We start from the raw sequence: 23211 nt of genomic DNA, 5'->3' as shown, positions 1-23211 counted from the left end.
TTAATCTTCTTTTCTTTAAACTGTAAAGGCTCAGCTCTTTTAATCTTTCCTCGTAACTCATCCCCTGTAGCCCCTGAATCAGCCTAGTCGCTCTTCTCTGGACCTTCTCTTGTGCTGTTATGTCCTTTTTGTAGCCTGGAGACCCAAACTGCACACAGGACTCCAGATGAGTCCTCACCAGTGTGTTATAAAGACTTGAGCAGAACCTCCTGGGACTTGTACTCCACACATCAAGGCGCTATATGACCTGACATTCTGTTAGCCTTCTTAATGGCTTCTCAACACTGGCTGGCTAATATCTAAGCTCATTCTTCTTTTATTTAAACTGTAAAGGCTCCGCTCTGCTAATCCCCCTTCATAACTCCATCACCTGTAGCGAGTCGAGTTGGAGTCGAGTTGCTCTTCTCTGGACTTCCTCTAGTGCCGTTATGTCCTTTTTGTAGTTCAAAACTGCTCACAGGACTCCAGATGAGGCCTCGCCATAAAGTTTTAGTATAACGTCATTGGACTTGTACTCCACACGTCAAGGCGCTATACAGTATAATCTGACATTTTGTTAGCCTTCTCAACTCTCTCCCCATGTTCTTGATGAACTCATTTTAAAATAACAGTCTTGATCCACTTGACTAATTCCCTTCATAATTTTAAGCACTTCAATCAGATCTTCTGTTGCTTAAACTATAAAGGCTCAGCTCTTTTAATTTTTCCTCCTAATTCATCCCCTGTAGCCCTGGAATCAGCCCAGTCGCTCTTCTCTGGACCTTCTCTTGTGCTGCTCTGTCCTTTTTATAGCCTGGAGACCAAACCAGTGTGTTATAAAGCTTGACATTATCTTCCTGTGACTTGTACTCCACACATGCAGGGCGCTATATAACGTGACATTCTGTTAGCCTTTTTAATGGCTTCTTAACACTCTCTGGAAGTCGACAGCTTAAGGTCCTCTGACTCCAAAATCCTTTTCATAAGGTGGACTCTCAATTTTTCCGACCATCCATTGTGTATTCTTTGTTTTGCTTTTGTTTTAATTGACGTAACTCGGACCCCTTAGTCTTTAATGAGCAGCCAAACTGTAATGAGACACAAAACCAAGTTGACTGGAAAATAAAGAAAGGTGAAGGTCTTGGCCATGTTGGTCTACTCGGGTCACCAGAACATCTTGATGGTTTTTGTAGAAAAAACAGAAAACCAACTGTCTGCTGTGGAAGAATGAGAGCAGCAACAAATCCTGATGTTCAATAACGGCTTTAATTAACAGCAAGAATTGGCTACTCATTAAGAAATCGGTTGGAATGAAATTGTCTGGAGTTTGATGTTTCAGTTTAGCAGGTCATCTGTTGGCTTGTTTCACATCTCATTTCTGTTTAATGAAGAAACCATTCAATTCAGCGGAGTGAATCCTTAAAATCGGGGCTATTAAAACGAAAAGAAAAGGAGCTAAATAGCAGTGAAAACTGCTCGCTGATTAAGGAAAGAGTTGGAATGAAATCCTGCAGCCTTTGCAGCCCACCAGGACCGGAGTTGGACACCCCTGCTTTAGAGTAAAATATAGATTTTTTTCTTTTTGCCTGGAATAAAAGCTGTGATCTGGCATCTGAGTTGTTACTATAAATTTATACTTGGATTCTTAAATTGATGACTTGATTGCTGTCATTGCAAACCCAAGCGCTGGTTCAACTCAAATGCCTTTCAGACACGTTGCAAACTTTTTTAAAAAGTCACAGGATAAGCGTAAAGAATCTGGAGGCCACCATAAGTCTGCAGCATCTGAGAATGTGTTGTGTCTTAAGTGTCCCAAAGCACGCAGGGTCAACGCCACCCAAAAAAAAAGCACTTGCAAAAATGCCCACTGGGGGGTGGAGCCAACTAGTAACAAAAGGAAGCAAAACTGCTATACCGCCAAGGTAACTCATTAATATTCATGAGTGGGGTGGAGCATTCACCCAAAAACACAACCGGAAATGAAAGCCACTTTTAGTGAAGTGAACCCGATCCAGCGTTTGCAGCGAGCAATTAGTGATAACAATGTGAATTTGTCATCAGCCGCTGACGCGGACAGTGAAACTGACGCCTGTTTGTTAGATTTCAGTGAGGATCGAGTTCGGTGTCCGCCAAAATGCTACTGCCAATCCTGCACCTCCTCATTTACCCTGATGTAAAAACGTGTCTTGATCACGATTATCGCGACCATTGATTTTGTCAGTAATAGTCTGGTGGAGAAAACTCTTGTCGAAGTGAATCGCTATGCTGAGTAGTGTCAAAAGTCGCCATAAGCCATTTGATTGTCACAGTCGCTGGCAGCCTGGCGCTCCAGACAACATGTAGGTGTTTTTCAGTCTCCTGATACTGCAGGGCATTGTGGGTAAACCATTCCAGAGATGCTACAGGTCCATACACCAGTTGAAGTGGATGCCTCTTTTTCAGTTATAAGTGATTCTTTTTCACTAATTATGGACTTGACTTCATGTCACTCATAATGAGGAATATGAAGAAGCCCATCACTAGAAGTCCACAAACGTTGAAATCGGGCGATCACCAAAAATACGCAGAAGGTGTGAGGCAAGTATTGAACTTTCATGAGTTACAAGGAAAGACTGTCGTGGAGGGTACAGTACATCGCATCCAAATGGACACGATTCAGCATCCAGTTCTACGTGCTGACCGAAGGAAGCTCTGGGCACATCTGGAATATTACAAAAATCTTTTGACATTTGTTAAACCGTGTCTGTCTGTGTGTGTTGGTGACCATTTTTAAAACGTGACATGGAGCACACCTACGAAATCTGCTTTAGTACGGCAGTGGCGTAAAGCGTGTAAACAGTTTTCACTTTGTCATTCTGGGGGATTGCATTGCTTGATATGGGGGGGGGGGATTCATTTAAATCAGTTTAGCACAAGCTTGCAGCGTACAGACCCCTTCACGTTTTTCACATTTTGTGCTGAAGACTTTCCGAGTGCACTGCATCATTAAACTGGCATCCCTAATGGACAAATTAAGGTTGCCATCCTTTTTGGCCATTTGCTCAACAAGTTTATAGTTCTGGGGGTCCGGCTTACTGTGCCCACCTTTTACAAGCTGTTCATAAGAACTGGTGACTTCAACATGAACCCAAAATGGAGCAGACGTGACTTTAAACACAAACCCTCGATGTGTCGGTATAACGTGTGATATTAATGCCTCTGATATGGAGCGGAGTGAGACACAATTACTGTATTTATTATTTTCTAAATGGGGGAAAAACAGCTTTAGAGTTTTCTTCTGATGAGCTGGACTGCTATCATCCACAGCATGAGCAATTCATAGCCCGATCGGTGGCCTTCAATTAATGAAAGAGCGGCATTCCGGCTTGCCAGCTTTAAAGTGTGTGCTAACCGTTGTTTTCATCATCTCCAGTGCAATTGCCCGGAAAATGTCACTTCCGTTTGACATCCAACACCTCCAGCATTTGTCAAAAGCCCAGAGGCGACCGACTCCCGTTGTCTGACTTTTACAGACTCGGATTGCTATCCGAAACTCCTGCTGATTAAGGCAAAATTTAATTCTTGTTTAAGAATCGAGAGGCGAAAATTAAGCAGCAGTTGTAGCTGTGCCACCAGTTGCTTCATTTATCAACAAGGCTGAGCGGAGAGTTTTTTGTAATGGCAAACCAAGAGCACGAGAGTAAGGAATACACGAGAGGTACACAAATGCTAGAGAGGCTGGCTTCAGATGGAGACCACGTGATTTGTGTGGGCGCCTCCCGGTGGTCACATTGGACCTCCTTTGTTTTGAAGAAGTTAGAAAGTCAATGTCACTGGGCATCCACTACCACTGAATGAACTCCTTGTGCTATTTTATTTGGGCAAGCAGGAGGGGCTTCTACCCTGCCAGCCTTTTTATTGTTTTTCTTCTGACTTTAATAATCCAATCCTGATCTCCGGGTTGAGCCTTCAGGGCCTGAGGTGACCATCGATTTGATCTTCTCATGGAAGAACGGGATCCGAAAAGTTGATTATTTAGTTGTAAGAGCGACACAAGAGATTACGCTCAATGGGCAAGGAGAAAGCAGGCTTTGTAGACCACCTTCATTTACGGTGTAATTGTCTACGGCCACAATGTGCAAACACCCGGCGGAAAACAGAACCATGATAAGTCGAAGCAACAAGAAATAAAATGAACACCACACATGAAGAAAACAAACACTAAATTTCAAATAGTAAGGCATACGTGACAATGATGTCAATAGAGATGTGCACGGAGGGTGTTCAGCGAATTCACAGAAATGTTCCGGCGCTTCACCAAACTCGTCGAAAGGAGAAGATGAAATTGAACACGTTCTGAGTGGATTACAGTGCAGTGGTCTGTTGATTTGTCCTTTAAGGCTAGTGACGTGTCTGACCGCTCCTCTGGAGTGACTTATTGTGGCCAGTCCACAAACAAACAACCAAAGATGCAGACGGTACAAGGACCTCCAACAACATGGAATAAACGGCAAGAACTATGGGTACAATATGAAAGATGTCGGCTCGCTCCTCTCCCTCAAGCTCTGTCTTGTCCTTCCATCCTCCAGGTGTCCTGGGCAGGCAAGGGTCCCAGCCATCTGCATATAATATAGATAGAGATATGAATGGTGAAAGGCTATATATAGTGTGTGTATGTGTAGATATATATACTGCTCACAAAAATTAAAGGAACACTTTAAAAAAACCACATTAGATGCATCAGATCTCAATATGAAGTTGGATATCTATACAAATAACGACAGGGCAATGTCTTAGGAACAAAAGGATGCCAAGTCTTTTAATGGAAATAAAAGTTTTCTGCCTACAGAGGGCTCAATTGTGTAGACACCCTAAAATCAGAGTGAAATGAAGATGTGGCAGGCTAGTCCATTTTTCAAAACTTAATTTCTGCTACTCAAAATGCTTTTCAGTATCTTGTGTGGCCCCCACGAGCTTGTATGCATGCTTGACAACATCGGGGCATGCTCCTAATGAGACGACGGATGGTGTCTTGTGGCATTTCCTGAGCTGTTGTACAGTCTGAGGAGCAACCTGGCGGCGCCTAATGGACCGAAACATAATGTCCCACAGATGTTCTATTGGGTTTAAGTCAGGGGATCGTGAAGGCCATTCAATTGTTTCAATTCCTTCATCCTCCAGGTACTGCCTGCATACTCTTGCCACATGAGGCCGGGCATTGTCGTGCATTAGGAGGAAACCAGGACCTACTGCACCAGCGTAGGGTCTGACAATGGGTCCAAGGATTTCATCCTGATACCTAATGGCAGTCTAGGTGTCTTTTGTCTAGCTTGTAGAAGTCTGTGCATCCCTCCATGGATATGCCTCCAAGATCATCACTGACCCACCACCAAACTGGTCATGCTGAATGATGTTAGACAGCATAACATTCTCCATGGCTTCTGCAGACCCTTCAACGTTTGTCACATGTGCTCAGGGTGAACCTGCTCTCATCTGTGGAAAGCACAGGACGCCATTGGTGGACCTGACAATTCTGGTATTCTATGGTAAATGCTGATCGAGCTCCACTGTGCTGGGTTGTGAGCACAGGGCCCACTAGAGGACATTGGGCCCTCGGACCACCCTCAAGTCTGTTTCTGATTGTTTGGTCAGAGACATTCACACCAGTGGCCTGCTGGAGGTCATTTTGTAGAGCTCTGGAAATGCTCATCCTGTTTGTCCTTGTCCAAAGGAGCAGATACCAGTCCTGCTGATGGGTTAAGGACCTTCTATGGTCCTGTCCAGCTCTCCTAGACTAACTGCCTGTCTCCTGGAATCTCCTCCATGCCCTTGAGACCGTGCTGGGGGACACAGCAAACCTTTTGGCAATGACACGTATTGATGTGCCATCCTGGAGAAGTTGGATTTCCTGTGCAACCTCTGTAGGGTCCAGGTTTCGCCTCATGCTACCAGTAGTGACACTGACTGTAGCCAAATGCAAAACTAGTGAAGAAAACAGTCAGAAAAGATGAGGAGGGAAAAATGTCAGTGGCCTCCACCTGTTAAACCATTCCTGTTTTGGGGGTCATCTCATTGTTGCCCCTCTAGTGCATCTGTTGTTAATTTCATTAACACCACAGCAGCTGAAACTGATTAACAACCCCCTCTGCTACTTAACTGACCAGATTAATATCCCATAAGTTTCATTGACTTTATGCTATACTCTGATTAAAAAGTGTTCCTTTAATTCTTTTGAGCAGTATATATATATATATATATATATATATATATATATATATATATATATATATATATATATATATATATATATATATATATATATATATAGAGAGAGAGAGATTATCTATCTATCTATCACACACACACACACACAGGTCCATAAATATTTGGACAGAGACAATTTTTTTGTTTTTTCTAATTTTGGTTCTGTACATTACCGTAATGAATTTGAAATGAAACATCTCAGATGACGTTGAAGTGCAGACTTTCAGCTTTAATTCAGTGAGTGAACAAACGATTGCATAAATATTTGAGGCAACTAAAGCATGTTTTGAACACAATCCCTTCATTTCAGGGGCTCAAAAGTAATTGGACAAATGAAATAACTGACAATGTTCATTTCTAATACTTGGTTGAAACCCCTTTGCTGGCAATGCCAGCCTGAAGTCTTGAACTCCTGGACATCACCAGATGCTGTTGTCTCCACCTTTTTAATGCTCTGCCAGGCCTTTACTTTCAGTTTCTGTTTGTTTGTGGGCCTTTCTGTCCGAAGTTTAGTCTTCAACAAGTGAAATGCCTGCTCAGTTGGGTTAAGATCAGGTGACTGACTTGGCCATTCAAGAATTTTCCACTTGTTTGCTTTAATAAACTCCTGGGTTGCTTAGGGTGTAAGTTTTGGGTCATTGTCCATCTGTATCGTGAAACACCACCCAATCTATTTGACTGCATTTAGCTGGATCTGAGCAGACAGTATGTCTCTGAACACCTCAATTTATTTATATATACACAGTATATAACTTAAAAAAAAAAAAAATGTGGAAAGATCAGCCTCGACCCCGACAGACATGACACCAGATGTCTACAAGACACACTTTTATTCACAGTTCTCATTTCCTTTAGCACACGGTGCCTTAATCACCCTCAATGCTATGTCCTTTTTCACTCTTCTTCTGCCTCCTTCACTCCTCCACACACAAGCTCTGCCTTCTTCCTCCCAACTCTGGCACACCCCGAGGTGCTCCCCCCGATTGATCTTCTTGCAGAACTTCCTGACATGGCAGAAGTGCTGCAAGGACACCCAGAAACACTCCAGGTGTGGCCGGTTCCTCTTCCAGAAGCACCTCTTGGTGTGGCGGAAGTGCTGCTGTCCAGGGCTGTAAGATGGTCCAGGTGCCCTCTAGTGGTGGCCATGGACCCCAACAGGGTTGAGCATCCAAGCTCTCCATCCGTGACCCTGATGTAATCCAGGGGGGCTGCCTTCCAGGTGTCCCGGTGAGGCAAGGTCCCTGGTCGTCTCCCACACTGTGTGTGTATGCGACTTTCTTTTTAACACATGGAGGATGGAAATCCTGCCATAGTACTGTTTAGGTCGTAACATCACACATGAGTGAAGCACATTGGTGACGATCGTGCAGTACACTTGCATAAAATCTCTGTGCTGTCACACTGACTGGCCTCACAAAGCATCATGGGACACTGGAGTTGGAAAAGATTTGGCAAACCAGGCCTTTCGGTGAACCCAGCATGTTCAATGCAGGAAACGCTTTGGTGAATTTCACCAGTCCAAACTAGATGTGACCATAATAGTGATAAAAATATAACAAAATCGAAATTACGGAATTAAATTCAAAGAATGCCATTCTGCTTCAGTAGGTCACTGTAGAATGACCCTAATTTACCGTATATGTCTTTGGATGTGGACCCAATCTTTACTGTACGATTACCTTCCTGCATGTTTTAAAATGAATTAAAAATTAAAAAGGCAGTATTTTCATTTGAGGCCAAAGAGAGAGAGAGAGCAAAATCCACAGAGACCCCAATTTGACTTTAGACAGGTGTGCAGGAGCGGCACTAAGCACTGCGCCACCACCTCTCCTCCCGGTTTCCATGTTTAACACACACACACACAACATTTGAATGGACTCGTAACTTTTTTTTTTTAATATACACCCAAGCATATAAAAGGTTTGATTCTGCTTAAGCTGTGTCTCCCAGTCCTAAGCTTATGTGCTGGTATTTTGTTAAGGTCCTCATTGAGAGCTTAGTGGTTAACATGCAAAAAACTCTCATTTCTAAACTCTAAAATCAATACTTTTCTCTGAGTTGCTGTTCAATAAACCATTAGTCTGGGGCCTCTCTCTTTTTTTTTTTTTTTCAGATTAATGGTTTTGTTTGCGCATTAAAATGCCAGAGTATCTAAAAGTAAAATGAATGCAAGCGCTTTAATAATTGCAGTTGTCATGCTATCAACAAATCCTTATTTTTCAGTTGAAAAGAACTAAGCTTAAAAAGGCTCTTCAACAAATACTCTGAAGAAGTGCTTTCTGAATGGGATCACCTCCTACAACTTCCAACCGTGGATTTGATTTAAAAGCTTCTCTACGACAATCGCGATAAACGGTTTTGATGCTGCATTAACAAATGGAGTTTCTGTTTGGACAAAGCCAATGGACTTTTAAGAAGTCGCAGCATCACCAGTCCATTTTCAGATCAAGTTTTTTTTCCCCCTCAGACTTTTTTTACATTTCAATGATTTTTAACGCAAGGATGCAACACAATGAAATGTGCACAGAGTGAAGGGGCCTGAGGACTTTCTGAATCCATCATAACAAATAAGAAGGCTAACAGACTGCCAGGTTATATAGCGCCTTGATGTGTGCAGTACAAGTCACAGGAGGTTCTGCTCAAGCTTTATAACACACTGGTGAGGCCTCATCTGGAGTCCTGGGTGCAGTTTGGGTCTCCATAAAGACATGGAAGTCCTAGAGAAGTCCAGAGCAGGGTGACAAGGCTCATTTCTGGGCTACAGGGGGTGAGCTATGAGGAAAAATTAAATTAAATGAACTGAGCCTCCTCAGAGATTAAGAACAGACCTGGCAAAAGTATTTAAAATTATGAAGGGAATCAATCCAGTGGATCAAGATGGTGACTTTATATTTTCGCACAAACATTAGGAAGTTTTTCTTTACACGAAGAATGATAGACACTTGGAATAAGCGACCAAATCGCGTGGTGGACAGTAGAACTTTTAGGGGCCTTCAAAACTCGACTTGATGTTGTTTTAGAAGAATTTAAGTGGACAGGACTGACAGGCTGAAAGGCCTGCTCTCCTGGTCTAATGTATAAAATTTGGATCTGGCGTTGGGTCCCACTGACCATTGTGGTGGATGGCCGGGGCCTTTACTCAGCCAGGATGTCCAAAGTATAGCAGCACTCTCTGTCTTTGTCTCTTCTTCTTCTTCTTCTTCTTCACTCTTTCTGCCTCCTCCTTGGTCCTCCTGATTCTGGCCCCTGGCACAGTGGCAGCTCTTATGGAATACCCGGGAGTACCGAAGGTGTGGTCCGGGAGCATGTGGGAGCCCAATGAAGCAACATCCCACAGGACCCAAGAGGGCTGAGCCCCCAAACTGCAAGTCCCAGTGTGCCCTGTGGGAATCCCAAGTGCTGTAGCAACCCATGGAGGGAACTACCATCTAGTAATTCATGGGAGATGATGCTTTCTCCTCCTGTCCTTCCATAAAATGGGAGTCTCGGCCAGCCGTCTGCCACAATGCATACAAATCCAGGCCGAAGAGTAGCCATTGTGCATGACTACAGTCCCGATTTCAGTGGGACTTCAGTGTCACGCCGATGACCTCTGATCACTTTTAAATTGGGGTTTAAGTCCAGCTTTTTATTTTATCATTATTTTGATGTTAAAGGGATACAGTAAAAGGAAACCTTCTATAATAGCGTATTTTTCATCCTGTGTGAGAACAGAAACGAAATGCCCCACCGCCAGCATCCACCTGCCAATGACCAGAGATAAAGCACGATCCAAAGAAAAAAAAAAAAAAACTTAATGGGTAAACTGGTGTGTGTGTACATACACATACACACAACCCAGCAAGACAAAGTAAGCAGGGGGACCGAAACAGAACAAGGAAAGGTGGACCGGAGGAACGTCATCGTGGAGCAAACCTCAAGCGGCTCTTTACTAACTGAACATCATGAAGCCAGTTGAGGATGGTGGTGCCGGAAGAGTTGCTGATCCAAGAAGCAGATACTTGTACAAGAAGGGTACGCTTATAAATTTTTAAATAATTTTTCTAAGACCGTATGACTTCATGCTTTGCTTTTCTCTTTTTTTTCTGGTATGTGATGTGACTTTTCCTGGACTTGATGATTTTTTTCCCTTTTGGATGTTCTATTTCTTGTCTTTTTGCATATGCTGAACTTGGCCAAACAATATACGTAAAACAGTTTTGTTCTCTTGTTGGACTTCTTTGTATTCTATTGCTGCGTTTTGGTTTTACCCCGTAATGCTGGAAGCTGCCTTGCGAGATGTCGTCATTGGCGTGGCACAGGCTTGTCCGAGGTTGTGGATATTTTTTAATGAAGAGTTCATTTCCAGGGCTGCTATGATCGTTTTTATTTTTTTAAAGTGTGTTAAGTGTTGTTATATGGGTTACGGTAAAATTGTTTTGTGCTTTGTACAAATTTTTGTGAAAATGCCATTACAGGTTTTTGGAGTTGATGAACGTTTTACAATTCTGTGAGTAAAATTGGTTCTGCAAATTATCTCTCAACATTTTGTTAGCCGTTCTATTGTTCTGCATTACTGTAACGCCATGTTGTTGTTTTGTGGCTCACCGCCATTTTGTGCTTTCAATGCTCTGATGCCGTATTGCTATGTTTGTGCTGCAGAGAGTCACACTGAGTGATGGCATTGGCACGGCTTTTTGAGTAGTCGTCACTACTTGCGTGCTTCGCCTTTCAAATGTAAGAATTTTTAATAAGAAAGTGTGCTGCTCTCAAAATGAAGAGCTTGAATCTTAACACAATACTGCACTGTCTCAAAATTGAAGTAACGACCAGAAGAAAAGACTGAAACTGGGGAGTCGAAAGTCCCGTCACCAAAGCCACCAACACTAATCTAAAAACCACAGCCCTCTAGTAGTAGGAGTCGCAGAGAGAGTTGCACGTAATTACTGTCATATTCTCAAAATCACAGATGACTCTGCAATGTAAGCAGCATCCTTTATGCTGTTGTGCTGATGACATCACCCATTGTGCATTCCCAGTGGATCATGGGATACATTGCCATAGCAATGTCCCAAAATGGTGGCACAAAATAATGTTAAAAGATTAAGGGAAGCCTACTAGCAAAAACAAATTTCAAAAAACCCCCGAATGGCTCAAAAGTAGTTTTTATGGCTTACAGAAAACCCAAGAAAAAAAATCAAATATTCAATGTAATACACCAATTATACTGTAATTCTAACGACTCCAAGTCGCATGAGAAGTGAGAAAATGGATGGAGGGAACGAGAAATTTTGTTCAACTGTGCGAGTTTACTTTCATGCTGCTGCCTTGTGCCAGTTTTAGTGCCCACGGCTGGTGTAGCCCGAGGGGCTTTTTAAAATTCAGCTGCTGGACACGTTCACACTGGTCCAGGGTTGATTTAGAACACGCGTTTACCTAATTGAACCTAAGGTTCTTCATTTACCTAAACGGATATCAAATTCAAAGCAGTGATGACATTTTTAAACACCCTAAAGTGCAAAAAAACTGCCACATGAGCTCTTTCTGGACCCTTGTCACTGTAGCTGTGGTCACATCTGTCAGATCTACTGCCAGCTTCCTCCTGGCGACTGACAGCAGTCTAGCGCACTGCATACACGTCCATTTCTAATAACTAACTGTCAAATTCAATATTCTAATCTGGTTAGTCCTGCAAAGGGCCCTGAAATGATGCCGGCTGCTAATCGCGCCATATAGTGCAGCAATAGACTATCGATCAGTTGTCATCACCCCTCGGCGTGTCTCGTCTCTCTGGGGACCCTGAGGTTGGGCCTTTGACCCTCCAGGGCAAAGGGCTCATCAATGCTGTGTGTGGGTTGAGTAGGAGCAGAAACGAGAGCAACGATCGTAGCAGAGGTCAAGGAAGGGAGAATCAATAAAGGAAAGACGCAGACAGGTTTACTAATCCATTAGGCAGAGATGTGGCGCAAAACTGGCAGAGGGCTCTGGAGACGAACAAATGGCATTGGGCAACATCCGAATCCGAAAGGTCAAAATCTACAAAGATTTCAATCTAAATCATTGAGAACGATGTCGTCTGTCCAAGAAGAAAAGGCCACAATAAGAAAGTCCTTTATATTTATTCATTTTGAGCAACATGGCAAAGCAGCAGATGCTAACGGTGAATTTTAAACTAAAGAGACGCGGCAAACCTGACAACTCAAAAATGGCATGAGCAGGGCGAAGCCTGTAGCGCGGCAAATGCTCAGAATTAGTAGAGAGGGCTTGACTGATATTTTAGGTTCTTCAGAATGAGCTGTCCCTCTATAGGAGAGTTCTGAATGGAGGAAGACGGGAAAGGAGCAGAGGATCTGAAATCGTGTGAGACCCTGACTCTCAATCCACCTCTGCCCCATCGGAACAAAAATCCAATGACGTAATTCAGATCTTGTAAGTCCAAATCGATGAAGACAGCAGTTGAAATTTCAATAATTTCACACCTGTCTGCACATCCATATATACAGTATTGTAGTGGTCCGGTGCCGCTAAGGTTCACACCGTCAAGATGTCGGTGATTTATTTATTTTTATGGAGGATCCAAGAGACGCTCGCAGCCTTAGCCCGACCTGCGCACACTAACGAACAGAGACAAAATAAAGCACACTGGGAACGAACAACAATTTAAAAAATATGATGAAATTGAATATAAATAATGCCACCCCAGTACCCCCACAGCGATATTACATTAAACACAAAAACACAACTCCACACAGCAAAGTCCATGGAATACCACACCGGCTGTACTGGGAGATGACGAGAGGAAGTCCAGAGATCTGTGTGTTGTAAGGGGATGAAAAAACAGTCCTACCTGTAGACCCTGTAAGAGTGAAGATGGATAGATGGTTCAGGAGCGCTCCTACACTTGAGGGGAAATCCAGGAATCCACAATCAGTCCTCGGCACACAAGTAGACGGACGATGATCCAGACCCCAACAACGAATACAATCCAGGACACCGCGATTTAAACACGGCCTAATTAACAGAAGGAAGTCCGACGGGTAAACGACATACAAAATACAACAACAACCAACACCTGCCCTCCTTTTAAACCCCTTTGACCCCAACAGCCCCTGCAGGGACTGCTGGGAGATGCAGTTTTAATTCATAGTAGCACTGCTACAGTGTATGTATGTATGTATGTATGTATGTATGTATGTATGTAAAATTTATATATATATATATATATATATATATATATATATATATATATATATATATATATATATATATATATATATATATATATATATATATATATATATATATATATATATACACACACATATGAGGGACGTTCAAAAGGTTTCCGCATTTTTATTGGAAACTGTGAAGGCATATATTATTTATATATGTGTATATATATATATGAATGATACTGAGATAGTATATCTATTCATCACTTTGAATTGTAATACCCGACAAAGGTACCATCTTCTTCATCTTTCTCGTTAGTGTGTCGTCTGCCTGCACTGCCCAAGGGGCTGCTCTTGTTTCTACACGTGTCTGTCTACTGTGCACGTAAACTGCTTGTTGTTAATGTGTGCGACTGCTTTAGGGGGTCACAAGCTGTTGTTTATACAGTATAAGCGTCTGTTGGTATTCAAACGCACCTCCCGATGTGTGTGTGTGTGTGTGTGACGACCAAAGCCCAAAGTTCAGCTAGTTCCCGAATTGGCTGGGCGTTTCACATTTTGGCTGTGAGGTGTGGCCAAAGTCCGAATTACTAGAAATGACCAGCGTATATGCTACTTTGGCCGGCCATTTTGCGAAGTGGCGAGAACTCCCTGGCCAAAATCCGACTGTGCTGATGTAAGACTGTCCGCTCAGGGTGCGAAGATGCAGATTCAGAAGTGACTTTTCCATTCTGCACCAGAAGCTGCTCAAGCCGGGTCTCGTTCAGAAAGCGGACGCCACTTCAGACAGTCTTCCCCTCACCCAAACACTAACCTTAAGGTCAATACAATAGGTTCCTGATGTTAAGTCACTATTTTAGGGCTAAAATTATAACAAAAATGTAAAACCTACTTAAATACCTAATCATAATTATTGTGAAACGACCAAGTGGTGTCCGCTTTCTGAACAAGAGTCGCCAAGGCTACACTCGATAAATTTGCACTACTAAACATCCAACAAACGGGCACATTGTGTTGTAAAAATGGCACCATCCTTCAGATGAGATGTAAAACCGAGGTCCTGACTCTCTGTGGTCATAAAAGATCCCAGAGCATCCTTTATAAAGAGTAGAGTGTGTCCCAACACCCTGGATAAACTGCCCACTACCACCTATTCATTATGGCCCCCTAATTATCCCCTGTTTCTAATTGACTAGCTCTCTTCCCCCTTCATCGACTAATGTGGGGTGAGTGTACTGGATCAAAATGGCTGCCGTCACATCTGCCAGGTGGATGCTGACCATTAGTGATTGTTGAAGTGGCTCTCCACTCACTACGTAAAGTGCTTTGAGTAGAGACAAAATACTGTATAAATGTAAAGAATTATTTTTATCTGTTCTATGTCATTTGGTGTAAATTTGTAAATGTAGTGTTAATGGTTGTGATGAGCCATCGGTTGGAATGAAAAATGCAATGTATACTGTATTGGTTATATGCCATTTGGTGCTGGATTCATCAAAGCAATGTTAATGATTGTAACGTGCCATCTGTTGGTATGAGAAATACACTGCATGTGTGCGTTATGCCATTTGGTATGGCATTCGTAAAAGCAGCGTTAATGGCTGTGATGCACCATCTGTTGGAATGACAAATAGTGCATTTTAGTTTTACAAATGTTTGTGATACTCCGTCTGTTGGAATGAAAAAAATGCAATGTATATCTGCTATATGATATTTGGTGCTGGATTTGTCAAAGCAGTGTTAATGGCTGTAATGTGCCATCTGTTGGAATGACAAATGAAATGTATATCTGTTTTAGGCCATTTTGTGCTGGATTTGTCAAAGTAATGTTAATGGATGTACGGCGCCATCTGTTGGAATGACAGAGTGCATTTTATTACTTAAATTGTTTGATGTGCCATCTTTTACAATATCGGAGACCTGGCAACTCTCAGACAGACACACAGACATGTACCCTTTTATTAAGGTGGATATTCTGAATATTGTTTAACCTACAAGAGTTTCTAATTCATACTGCAGTCTCATGTGCTCAGTCATTTCATGAGTTGCTGTTCGGCCAGCAGGTGCACTGAGGTTCTTACACCTCAGTAGCCAAACTCCTAACTGTGTCTTGACAGCAGTGAATGCATTTCAATTTTGTTGAAAAATGGAGGGAACAAAGGCGGCAGGCAAACGCGCACAACAATAGCATTGGCGAAAACAACCTTCATAAATGAAACGCCGGCATGACAGCCCCTTTCATCCAAATCTCAATCATCTGCTTTGTAGAACTTTTATTTTTTTCCCCCTTTTGTTTCATTTTAGGTACACTGTTATCTCGGCATCTCCCATTGTTTCAACTTGGAGTTCAAATCCCTTTCGCCCGAATCCTTGGCATCAGTCAATTCATATGTCGGCCGCATCTGGGAGCGACTTGGCTTGGCTACAATGCACTTTTCATGGCGTGCGCTAGCCCAGCTTCCTCCACAGATACAAATTCCAAGTGAAGCATTGAATCGAGTTTTGCGTCACTGCCGAAATCACAACAGAACAAATTACAAAAAAGCGGCTGGCCTGAATGCGCCTTCTGATAATAACCATGGCTGTGATGCGATCAGCTCAAACTTAGGTGACTTTTCCAGAAGTCGATGGCCTATTTTTATTTCGCCTGACCTTTAAAAGCTTTGGAACTCGTACGTTGAGATTCACTGACTTTTTCCAGGAGGTGCATTGCTGAACACAGCCTTAAGGCAGGTCAAGGAGCGTTTCATAATTAGAGCTTATACAAATTCAATTCAGTGTATTCCTATATAGCATCCTTCTCAGCGACATTTGAAAGTCTAATAGGGTGAAGCACGAGGCTCCTGGCCTCTCCCATGTCTATAAACCTGCATCACTGTCCTCGGTAATACACTGCAGAGTCCTTACAATTAGTTTGGACCTTAATGCTGACAGTAAACGCTGCTCGCCATTCCAGTTGACAGTTTTAATGATTTTGTTTCCTAATAAACCATCCGGATTTGGCCAACTTGCCTGCATCTACAGTGGATCTGCAGTATGCTGTAAAACAAAAAGCAGGAATAAGATGAACAGTTGGGGCTCCATGTTGGCGAATCCCATATAATTGTGGGAAAAGTGATAGGTCGGGTCAAGTTGGGGGGGCATACACTGGTACAGCACGTTGCTGCACCCACCACAGCTCGGGGTCCTGGTTGGCAACCCCACCAAGAAGACACACAGTCCAGTCCCACCCAGTCTATCTGCCACAGCCAGGTATAACGTGGCTGTCCCTTGGCCTGGTCCAGTCCCTCGGGTCCTCAACAATGAGCCGGATCATCCTCGGGTAATCAAGCCACATGGCCGTAGAGCTGTAACTGACGCTCCCTCACAATGCAGGTCATGTGCCTCATTCGGGACTCCATGAGCAACACAAAGTCAAACCAGCAGCACCCAAGGACCCTCTAAAGAGACACACATGAAGGAGTCCAGTCTTCGTCTCCAGTCACTGGATAGTGGCCTTGTCTCACAAACAGGAAGCACCTGGACTCTAAAGACTTGGACCTTTGACCTTTTGCATTAATATCAGGAGCGCCACAGACCCTTTCTAAGGACCTCATGACCCCCTCATGCTTTCCCAGTCCGTCTAATGACTTCATAGGAAAAGTCACCAGACATATGAATGTCACTACTGAGGTAAGTAAACCTCTCGACGAGGTCGACACGCTCTCCACAGACAGACACCGTGCCCAGGAGGTCATTAAAGGCCTGGATGTTGGTTTTTATCAGGACCCTCACTCAGTCTCCCGAGAGCCCCCGATCAGAGCCTCCATTGACTCCATGAAGATCACAGCATCATCAGCCAAGTCCAGATCAGTGAATCTCTCTTCACCAACAGATTCCCCACAGCTGCTGGACCCCACGCAAGCATTGACCAGAGTAGGACTAAAAACGCACCCCTGAAGAACCTCGGAATCAACTTGGGGGTGACACCGAGGGTCTGCTCCTCCACTCTGCACAGCACTCACAGTGCCAGTGTACAGGCCGGCCGTGATATCCAGCCACCTCGAGGGGATCACGTGAAGTCTCGGGATGTCCCACAGAGCAGCTCATTCAACTGAGTCGAACGCTTTGCAAAAGTTAATAAAGACTGCAAAGAAATTCTGCTGATATTCATTTTTAATAATAAAAATATTTATAGGTACCTTTCAAGGCACACAAGGACACCTTACAGAGCACATTAATAACAAACAAAATTAAGAAAATATTACAGTACAATAAAACCAGAATAAATACAATAAAATTGAATTTAAATTTATCAGCTATAATGATCAGACAGAAGAAGCCAGCTTAAAAAGATATGTTTTAAGAGGAGATTTACAGGAAGGAAGAGAGTCGACATTATGAATGTCTTGAGGGAGAGGCGAGTGGCCGCTTGACTAAAAGCTCTAACCCCCATGGCAATCAAGCGAGCAGGAGGTCTAATAAGATTGATAGAGGAAGATCTAAGGATACAAGCAGGAATGGAGATCAGAAAGATAAGGAGGTGCCCAATTATGAAGGGTCTTCTAAGTAATAAGCAGAATCTTAAACTCAACATTTAATAGGGAGCTGGTCAGGCTGCTGAAGGACAGGAGTGGTGCCTTCTATGGAAGGGGTTCTGGTAATACGAGTGGCAGCAACATTCTGAAACAACTGGAGTTTGTAAAGGAGCTTGAGAGCTCTCAGTGCTAGGTTACAGTCGATGGTAGACTTCTTAGACATTAAAACCCAACTGCTCAGATTGGTGGTAAGTGAGCGAGTGATCATGGATCGTATTGCGGGCGACCCTAAGAAGGTCTTGACCTGAGAGCAGTGTTCTCCCCTGTAGTTGCCACAATCCAGGCGATCACCCTTCCCTTTTCAGATAGGGTTGACAGAGCTGTGGGGGACAGCTAGTGTGAGTGTGTGTGTGTATGTATGTAACAACAAAACGAGCACTTGAGGGTGCAAAATAGAGTATAAAATAACCTTCATGGGATTTCAAGATAATGGCTCTGGAGAGCAGGCGAGTACCTCTGTGCTCTGTCCTTTAGATTCATCCAGGTCTAGATGAGACCTCCCCAGGAATGCCCAGGCCTTTTATAGTCATCCAGGTGGAATGGGTGGGGGGTAATTTGCCCTCAATGGGTGTCGTCCTGTTGCTGAGGAAGAAAAAAAGGACAGCCCTATTAGTGGAAGCTCCCCCTCTTGTCCCGGTAGGGTATTAATATACATTCGCTGAGCTCTCACAATATTCCCTAAACATTATTTACTGCTCTTCTACCATGTAGTGATAGTCAAAATTTAATAGCAGCTTGTTATAAATGAATCAGTCTTCAGTTACCTTCTGCTACTGAGCTCCTGAGCGGATAGCACGCTTTTCCCTTTTCTGTTGTTCCTCAGTGTCTCCTGTCTTTCTGTACTTGCCTAATACATAAGGAGAAATGGGACGGTGCAAGCCCAAATGTTCAAAGTTAGTATGGACTCTAGGGAAGTGAGGGTGGAGTTTTAGAAGCCCAGTGGGTGGAGCCTCATTAGCAGCATATTTTTATTATTATTTTTTTTTTTTTTTTAATCGAGTTGTCCCCAGATGCACACACTCAATCTGAGATTTCCGTCTGGCCTCACGAGACTGAAGAATAAGTAACTAAAGCTCATCTGACGACCTCGTCCTTGTTTGTTTGACTTCGACTTCGTTTTGGATTTTGATTCATTCTGTTGTTTGACTCCAGCCTACTCATGTACTACATCCTTTTTATGGCCACTAAAATTAAATTTAACCCTGAACTTGCCTGGTCTATGGGTAGAGAGTGTGCCACGTGGGCAAGCTGGTGTCCCATCCAGACATGGTGAGGATTTGGCTGCCCAGGACCTTTTTTTATAGTGGATTAAATGAGTCAATTAAATCAATGGATTCCTGACGACTATAGGGAAGGATGTTAAATAAAAAATTTGCATGTGCATCAAATAAACAATATGAAGTGTAAACCTAAAAGGAATAGAAAAACCAACCTGAAGACATACCAGCTGTGTATTGTGCTCACCTCCAGCAGCATCTCCTTTGGAGTCTCGACATGCTTAGTAATGTAGCTGCCATGGTTCAAAGCACCCTAGAAATGTGCCGTCTGAAAGGCCAGTTGCTGTGGCTCTGCGGTCATGGCTCTGTAAATCTCTTCTATTGATACAAAATGAGATTCTGTCATTCTAAACAAGAAAAAATCGCAAGGAGCCGAGTGATTTGTTTGAATGTGAAGAACTGCATTGTCATCATGGAGAACTGGTGTAGGCTGAGGGCTCTGACATGAAAAAATGTTCTCTCGTACGTTCCAAAATCTGATAGCGATTTCTCCGCTCGGTAAATTACTTTTTACTATCTCTTGCATGCTCGCAAAATATAATTGATCGATACAACGGTTAATGTATGAACAAGAGCGGGGTTACACACACCTGACAAACTGGAAAACTTGAGGAAATGCTGCCACCTGGTGAGAGGGGGAAAAAAATGAGTTTATAAATTGCCTTGTCAGTAATTGGATGGTTGCCTGTCCATCCATCCATCCATTTTCTGCTTCTTCACCCTGGGCCAGGTCAGGTTTGTGAGGTGGCAAAGACTAAGCTGATCGCCAAAGGCGTGAGACGTGCCACAGATAGGATACCAGTCCACCACAGCCTGCACCCAGCGTGGATTAGATAACACTGTGCCGCCTAAGACTGGTATGTTGAGAAACGCAGCATGGCATCAACTGTGGTATGTGCCCTGCGGCAGCTTTGCTAAAGACCGTGATGTGGTTCTTTGCTCAGTTTACTGTTGATTCAATTAGGTTATTGCATTTTGAATAATGTCACCTTGGCAGATAAATGTTCAAAGATAATAAAGTATGCTGCTGAAAAGATGCACAATATGTGTTAGTGGTATCCACCATAAAAAAAGGGCAAGGATCTATGTGTCTTCTAACAGATGATGCATCATAAACATTTGTACTAATAAAATGCATTACATTTGTTATTCCTACAAAAGGTGCATCACAAACATTAACATTGCTTTTGTGAATCCCACACCAAATGGCATATAACAGACATATGCATTGCATTTGTCACTCCAACAGATGGCGCATCACAAACATTAACACTGCTTTTATGAACCCCACACCAAATGGATTCATTTTGTAATGCAAGTAGTAGTAAAATGGATTGCATGTTTCATTCCAACAGATGGTGCATCACACATTTGTAGGTTTCATGACAAATCTCCAGGTTTGTGTTGCCTAAAAATGTGCGGTTTGGTTTGTCATAAGACATGGTGGAAGTTAAAAGCACATAAAGGTTGAAGCAAGGCTGAGGTTTCTGGGAAATCCTCCTTTATTGCCAAGATGGTAAGGTCTCTAAAGTTGGACCATTGGAACAGTCTTGATGAGAACGGGCCACTCGGGACTTCATGGACCTTCACATGATGTTACTTTGAACAGGATGGACATTCTTGTTGGGATGAATGCTGCATTCTGCTCACAAGTCCTATTAGGCCCAACAAGATCACCGATGCGATTTCTCCAAATCAAAAACATTTTGAAGTTCTAGTCTCCGCTACACCTCTTGTGTCCACACTTGACACCAGTGTCACGTTCAGCATGGTGGAGCGGAGTTGAGCTGAGCTGAGCTGGGGTCTCTTTTCTTCATCCCAGTCATATGAGCTGTGGTGAAACCTCCAAATCCTTCCCCAGTGCCGCCTTTAAATCGGCCCTCCAGTGACTCCCCTCAGTTCTATGCTCTGTGCACGTGACCGTAATGACCCTGTAAGCCTGCACACTGATAGTATCCCCCATATGAGTAATGATATTCATATGTCAAATTCAGGCAATGCTTATTATCAAACCCAGCTGCAAGGATTAAAAGTTGATTTATTATTAGATATAATGGCTGCTCCTGCTTAAGTATGCAAAAAATGTGAGCGATTTTTCAATTGCTCATAAATGTGCTCCATTAAAAGGCCTATGGCTCCTCTAATGATGAAGCAATATAGTGTGTGTTGGCTATAAAACCCGCATGCTTTTCTGCTTTTGCTGAGAAAGCGAGGAGGAGCGCCGGGCCCTGGCAAAGCCCAGACAACACTCTGTTTGTTCTTGAGCCATCTGTAATCTGCACGCTTTGGATTTATTGAACGAGACCAGCGCACCCTCCGACTGCCGAATGGTACCCATCAATCCATCCATTTTCTTTACCGCTTAATCCAGTTTCATTAACAGACTGGCACGATTGTGTCGCCATGGTGGGTATCAAGATCGTGGCAGCCGCTTTGAAGGAGTTCGGACAGGCGGCAGTGTCTTGATGCTGTTAATTGTGGCGGAGGGCTTCCAGAAGGTTCAAACAGCTTTGACCAAGAAATCTTAACTGACCGACATGTGGGTTAAGATCGGCGAGTTGATGAGCCCCAGATAAAGTCCGGTGACTGCATTGTGAGTTTTTTTTTATATATTCTGTGCTGAGAACTCGAGTCATGTCAGCTAAAGGAGTTTGCCGATTCGGATTGCAAAGATTTAGCAATGCTGATAGGGATTGTTTGCTCTTTACGTGCTTCTTTTTGGTGGCTCGCCATCCTTAAAAATGGTCGTGTTTAAAAAGTTAGTGGTGAAGATGGGTAAAACATTCAGGCAGTTCGGTGGCATTTCGGTACTTTACCTCTGTTTTCCAGTTTTGTCCACTGATGTCGCATTCGCATCTTCGGGTATTCCTAGCTCCTAGTAATGTCGTTGGGACTTTGCCCCGATCGCTCCAAATGTGTGATAGTCTGGGTTGGCTCCATACTGCATGGCAGCTCCTGGGAGCCTCTTGAGCCCAGATTGATAGATTTGGTGGCAGCGGTGGGATGAGCCGAAGGAACGAAGATGGAAGAGGAACAGCAAGGGCTGGCTTTCCTGAAGGACCCATTTTCCCCAAACTGGATGGACTTTATTTGAACAAAATTTTAAAGGATTTATTATTTATTGCTGGTTTTATTGTCCTATTCTTTTGATGTCCTGTTTTTTAGTAGAGGGGCTTGGGTTTAATTTCATGATGGGGTCTTAAGCGCACATAAGAGGCCACGCCAAAGACCTCGGCACACCAATTGCTCTGGGTGGTTTGGATCGTGGAGTCTTTTTGGATCTTTTATTGAATTTATTAAAAGCTTAAACGTTCCATACGATCAAGTCAAACTTAACCAAACTAAAATCAAATCAACACCCACACATGAGAAAGAGGAAGGCCAACAAGCAGAGCAAAACTGTATAAATGCGTATTCTAAAATGTTACTGATTAGATCCTGCCAGCTTTTAAAGTTTTGAACAGATGGGCAAAGTGAGAATTTGTTTATTATTTTTTTTTTCCCCCAATTTCAAATCGTATCTAACAGCGGCAGCACGATTTTAAATAAATAAATAACTTTGTTAAAGGCGCTCGGGCTTTGGAGGGATGAAAGTGTGTCTGGTAGCATGGCGGAGAAGCTCTGGGGTGTGATCTGGACAGATCGTGGAGATCCTTGAGGTTCGGTTAGTGCTCCAGGGGTCTATCCTCGTCACACTGGCATCCCTATCCGTATATAAGAGAAATCGGGGGACTGAGGAAGAAGAGAAAGATGGAAGATAAAAGGAAGGAGAAAATGAAAGTTGAAGGGCAGGCGCAATCCAGCGCCACCGCCGCAGTCATTTTATAGGGAAGGCAGTGAGGACCCCGAAAGAGGAGGGTGTGGCCGACACTTGTGGGTGGGGCACTCCTCTTGCTGACTGTGTGTCCTGATTGGCTCATCTCCTTCTCAGGTATGGTTTCAGGTTCAAGTGAAGCCAACCCAGACCATCACACAATGCCTTTT

General features: G+C 43.3%; 1 protein-coding gene across 1 annotated transcript in view; it reads left to right on the top strand.

Annotated features, from left to right (window-relative positions):
* Positions 1 to 23211, top strand: part of csmd3b (CUB and Sushi multiple domains 3b) — a 1150768-nt gene that overhangs the window by 327283 nt on the left and 800274 nt on the right.

Source organism: Polypterus senegalus, chromosome 15, assembly GCF_016835505.1.
Source record: "Polypterus senegalus isolate Bchr_013 chromosome 15, ASM1683550v1, whole genome shotgun sequence".
NCBI lineage: Eukaryota > Metazoa > Chordata > Cladistia > Polypteriformes > Polypteridae > Polypterus > Polypterus senegalus.
This window is presented reverse-complemented; position numbering and strand designations above follow the sequence as displayed.